This window comes from Benincasa hispida, chromosome 10, assembly GCF_009727055.1.
Source record: "Benincasa hispida cultivar B227 chromosome 10, ASM972705v1, whole genome shotgun sequence".
Classification (NCBI taxonomy): Eukaryota; Viridiplantae; Streptophyta; class Magnoliopsida; order Cucurbitales; family Cucurbitaceae; genus Benincasa; species Benincasa hispida.
In genome coordinates, this window is record NC_052358.1 from 48,508,005 (window position 1) to 48,514,066 (window position 6,062).

The 6,062-nt window shown below is 36.4% G+C and overlaps 1 long non-coding RNA gene across 1 annotated transcript; it reads left to right on the forward strand.

Moving 5' to 3' along the window:
* The first annotated feature begins 568 nt into the window (after positions 1 to 568).
* On the forward strand, positions 569 to 1,735 carry LOC120088565. Its single transcript, XR_005484962.1, has 2 exons — positions 569 to 914; positions 1,137 to 1,735. It is a non-coding gene; the product is annotated as an uncharacterized LOC120088565 (long non-coding RNA).
* Positions 1,736 to 6,062: the final 4,327 nt, after the last annotated feature.

The window sequence follows — 6,062 nt, forward strand, 5'->3', positions numbered from 1 at the left end:
AACTTAAGTTCCTAAATTTTAAAGTTTGCGTCTATTTGGTCCTTAAATGTTATAACTCATTAAATTTTATAAATTATAAATTTAGTCATGAATTTTTAAACGCTTTTAAATTCATTAATTTATTAGACACATAACTGAAAGTTTGAGACTATTTTTAGAGAATTTAGATGATAGAAAATTTTGACGTCACTATTCCCTTCATTATTGAATCATATAAAAAATTAATATATGATAAAAGGAAAGGATGAATATAGCCATTTTGCATTTAAGAAGGGTATAGTAGTACAAAATATTAGATGAAACTCAATTAACACAAACTTTTTTTTTCCTAAAAGACAAAACAATCCAAAGGTGACAAAGCTTTGACAAGCTACAACATAACAAAGGGACATAATCAGAGTAAATCAATCAAGATAATGAGTATGAAAAATGGAAGATTCCAGATCCTCTAGAGCCTTATTCTCAACAAAATATATCAATACATCTTGACTACGGTGAAAATGAGACAATTCCGAGTCCACATCACCAAATTTTAGCCTCTCAATAAAGAAATAATCTTTAGAAATATTGATCGCATCTCATTCAACAAATTAATATCCTCCAAACAGTCAGATTCAACCAAAAGATTAAAGATATGAAGGGAGGAAGTACTCTCAAGCCCATGACAAATGTCTCGCTTCAAGAATCTTTACCTCCTTGCATCGAGGTATAAATTTCAATCCAATAAGACGTACACGAACTAGATAGTCTCAAAGCACCCAATCCAGATAGCTCAGCTTAGAGACAGAGTTGCAAATAACATCCATATTTAACTTATAGAAGGATACCTTGGGAGGATGCCACCCAGTTGGAGGCTTAATACATAGACGGAGGATCTCCACAGAGCCTTTTACCACTAGATGCCTCTCTCTCAGGTCGAATCTCAAGAATATATATGCTAATTGAATCATTGATGGACTCAACTTCTATCGATTGCATCTAGAACACCAACTTATTCTTTCCCTCCAAAATCTATAGTAGAAAATAATGAAGTGGGCTTTTATTAGGGAAATTGGTAGAATTAAAGGCCCAAGGACAATCTTGTAATTATGGATTTGTGAATTTTTTTGTAATTAATTGGATCTTCTCCGATTTAGGGCACCCATCGTGTAGGGATTGGGAGTGCAGCGGCATTACACAACACCATGCCTAGAGAGAGAGTGAACTTCAGTAGACCTAGAAGATGTGGTCGACATTGGGCTTCGATCAGACGGCATCGACGCTAGTGGCTCTCAGCAGTAGGTGGAGTCGTCTGGTCCGGTTTAGGCGTTTTGGTGGTTTCGGTCTTCGATTGTAGAGGGTTGTGGGTTGCTTCAACGTGTGGGTTTCCAATTCTGTGACAGTATCGTTCAGCGACTTGGGTTCTTCGGTTCAGGTGATTTTCAGCGTGGTTTTTTCCAATTTGTGACGGGTTTCATCCATGGTTTTTACGGCCACGGTTTAGGGGTCAATTTCGGACGGATTGGGCTTCGTTCTACAGGTCGTTTATCACATGTTTCTCTAGGTATCAGTGGGTGTTTTGCTCAACAATTAGTCCCAGTCAAGAGGCTGGTTAATCGTGATCGCCATCATAGTTACAGATTGTTGATATTTATTATTTTTCTGTAACTCAGTTATTTCTGGTCGATGTAGACTAAATTGATCGAACGAATATATATTATTGTGTCTCTGTTCTATTCTTTATTGTTTTGATTTATCTGCTGGATGTGTGCATTCTCTTTGAGCATTCTGAGTTCCTTTTAATTTTACAAGTGGTATTAGAGCTCCACTTGATTCAAAAGGTGTGTATGGTAGTGTGTTCTTTGGGCATTCTGAGTTCGATTTAATTTTACAGATGGTATTAGAGCTCCACTTGATCCAAAAGGTGTGTATGGTAGTGTGTTCTTTGGACATTCTGAGTTCGATTTAATTTTATAAGTGGTATTAGAGCTCCACTTGATCCAAAGGGTGTGTATGGTAGTGTGATGTTAAATTCTTTATTCAGGTTATTTTTTGTTGAGGTAAATTTGACGTATGGTTTCTTTGTCTACACGAATTTAATGGGAAGGATGATTTCGGGTTATGGAGGAAAAAAATTATGGTTCTTTTAGTTCAATAAAAAGTAGCTAAAATCTTAGGCGAAAAAGACTTTATGCCAACGATTACAGAAATTGAGAAAAAGGATACTATGAAATAGCTTACAATAATACTCTATCTGTGCTTAGGCTAGTAGATGAGCCTACCACTACCGGTGGTGTTATGGAAAAAGTTAGAAAGTCTTGACTAATTCTTTGCCAAATAAGCCAAATAAATTATATCTAAAAGAGAAATTTTTTTAACATAAGATGGACTAAGTAAAGACTTAGAAAAGAACTTGGATGAATTTTAAAAGATTAGTTGTTGATCTCAATAAAATCGGTGAGAAGATGTCGGATGAAAATGTAGTAAATTTTTCACTAGCTCCCTCCAAGAAGGAATTTTTTTTAACATCAATAAAAAACTCTGACTCAACTTACTCTTGAGAACAAGAAGAACAAAAAAAAAAAAAAAAAAAAAAAAAAAAAAAAAAAAAAAAAAAAAAAAAAAAAAAAATATACGATATACCAGACAGTGGAACAGGGCTCACCTGGGATTCGACGGGTTTAGGCTCAGATTCTCCATAGTCCTCACAAATTGATTCTAAACATGGCATGCTATCCTCCAACTCATCCTTAATGTCGACATAGATTACCTCATCACTGCAGGTCTGTCTCTCAAACTCTGAAGATCAGCTCCAACCTCAGTTTGAAACCTAAAGCTCTCCTGAAGGTCGCGGATCTCTTGCTCAAAAACAATATTGTTAATAGTAAGTTGTCTAATCACATCTTCTAATGACATACCTGAGTCAGTGGTATAAGCATGCATCATCATGTCGGATGTGGCAAGGTGTGAGTCATAGTAGAATTGGTCCCATCCTAGGTTTCCATAGCCATAAAACTCCTCCCATCTAGGCTAATGAAAATCGTCATCCATATAACTAGGATACCCTTGCATGGAGTAGTCTCGTGGCATAGGGCTCCACTGTAGACTTGAGCATGCTTGCTCAAGGTGATCAGTACTACATGCTTCTACCTGCTATAGGCTACCTGTAACCAACTGACTAACCAAAGAAGTTAACTCAGCAAGTTGATCTCGAAGGTCACGAACCTCGTCACTAAGTCGAGATGCTCCACTCGATTGTCCTCATCCTTGTTGATGATATCTATCCATGCTTAAAATACTAACACAAAAAGGAAAACAAATCAAAAGCAAAAGAATACTTTAACTAGAATTTTAACTAACGAAACATCAATGGCTTCCCCGGCAACGGCGCCATTTTTTACGAAGTCCGAAACTTACGTTGTTAATAAGCTTCAAACTTAATTAAAAGAAAAATTGTATATTCCAAACTACTCCTATTACAACTAAAATGTAGCAACAGTGGTAAGTCCGAGTCAATCCACAGGGAAGCGCGATTTTTTTTGTTAAGTTAATTTTATAACTAGAGCGGTAAATGGAGGGTAAATGTAATCTATAATAGAGTCTATCTAATTTCTAGAGCAAGAGAGAGTTTCCTATGCAATTTCTTTCATTAGGCATCAATTAATTACAATGAATCTGTCAACCCCTCAACCTATTAGAAAATCTAATAGCTCAATTAGCCAAATTCTAACTCAATTTACAACTCTTCATTCTTAGCGACATACAAGTTAAAATTGAATTGCATTACAAAAGGGTTCAATTATTGAGACATACTACAAGCAGGAAAAATAATATCTTATAGCATGATTTATTTGGAAAAGATTATATTAGGGCATATGCATTTGGTCAGAAAAAGTCTAGACCTTACACAAGTGATCCTAATATGCGCAACTAAATCAATCAATATATGCATAGGCTATGACGATTTTGCAAACAAGAATTTCAAGACCCTAATTTGTCATATCAATTTATAAAAATTCCATTAAGATTCAATCAAATCATTCTAAAGAGTTCACAATAATTCGGTTAAATTAATTAGAAAACCTTCAAAAAATAAACATAGGGCTCTTGCTCAAAAGAAATTAGATAGGAGTTACCTCTTAATTCATAGACAAATCCGAGATACACATACAATCCATTGATTACAACTCAAAATAAAAAGAAAAACTAACCTAAAGATACTAAAGTCTGATGGGAAAGGAAGAAGATTGAAGTTTAATTTCGGTCTCCATCAGTTCAACCCCCAAAAGTTAGCCTCTTTTGACCTAAAATCGAAGAGGGATATTTATAGAAAATTAAGACAACATCGCAACGCTAGAAATTGCGTTGCAAAGCTGAAGCGGCGGAAAGAGAGCGTTAAGGCAAAAATCTAGGGGGTAACGCTATCTTGCGTGCATGCTTCACACTCCGTCCGTCAAAGTTCGTAGCGTTACAACATTGAGCATTTTGTCACACAACGATGGGTTTGAGCGTTGCGTGGCATTGCAACGATGGCGATGTTCTAACTCCGGAGCGTTGCAATGCTAGGGGCAGTGTTGCAATGCCCCCTACATCACGATCTACTGCCTCTAAACGTTGCACGAGCATCAGACCTAGCCAAATTACGAACATTGTGACACCCTGATAGGGGCATTTTGGTCTTTTCAACTCCTTTGAAGCCCAAATGCTCAAATCAACTCCAAATTGCTTCAAATTAACCCCGTTCTTCACTAAATGATTAATTCTACCTCTTGATTGCTCGACATCTACAAAATAGGGAAATAAACACGTAAAATCCGATAATGAGCCTAAATTAAGTTAGGAATAATAGTTCTTTTTTAAAGCTATCAATGGTAATGTGGTCAGTTAGAAAGTTGCTACAGTTAGTTGTTGCTTTGTCTATAGTATATTTAAGTAGGTGAAGCTGCTAAAGAGGCAGTGTGGTTAAAATGTATTGTTAGTGAGTTGTTGCGCAGGAGTTTATTCCTATCGTTCGTTGTGATAGCCAGAATGTTATAATCTTTGGACCGTTGGGAATGGAGTTACTTTTCTGAAATTGTTCGTTTGGAAATTTCCCGAAACAAAAGTGGATTCTTTGGTATTTTCTTTCTGTGAATTGCGTGAAAGTAGGATACTCCAAATTTAGAAGAAGATGCCATTCGTTTGATGAGAAGAAGCCAAAGCTCTTATTTTCTGTTGAGTAATAGTTCGAGTCCCAAAGGACCAGCATAATTGTCCCCCCTTCCCAAGTGTGATTTCTATGTTATGTATGGCCGTGCTGAAGCCAAAGCTCTTATTTTCTGTTGAGGGTGGAGACGGGCGATATGTCCAAGGTCCAATATTGAAATAATTTACTAATCGTAGGGAAAATGGAATTTCCACAATGTTTCAAAAATTTTGCCTAGAGAAGATACTACATTTGGATGAAATTTAACCGGATTGGAAGAAACCCTGTCAAATAGAGATTTTTTCTCATCTTGTGAAGAATCCATCTCATCACGAACGGTCTAAGCATATCAATGTAAAATTTCATTTTATCAGAGAAGTTGTTACTAAGAAAGATGTTGAATTGGTCAAAGTTCGTACAGTTGAGAATTTTTCATATATGTTAACCTCATAGACTTGTTAAATGAACTGAATGTTAAATCTGGATGATAGTGTGAGTGGAGAATCATTACTTGAATATTCTTGATATGAGGGAGATGTATAGAAAATAACAAGTAATTTAGGTAGGTTTTATTAAGAAAATTGATGGAATTAAAAGTCCAATCAATGACAGTTTTGTAATTATTGATTTGTGGCATTTTTGTAATTAATGGGATCTTCTCCAATTTAGAGCACCCATCGTGTAGCTCATAAAGAAAGGATTGGGAGGGCAGCCGCATGACACGACACCATGCCTAGATAGAGAGTGAACTTCAGCTAACCTCGCCGATGCTGGTTGTTCTCAACCATGGTTGTCCGATCCGTTTTAGGCGTTTTGGCGATTTGGGTCTTCGATTGCAGAGGGTTGTTGCAACGTGTGGGTTCTCGATTCCGTGACAATATCGTTCAGCAGCTTGGGT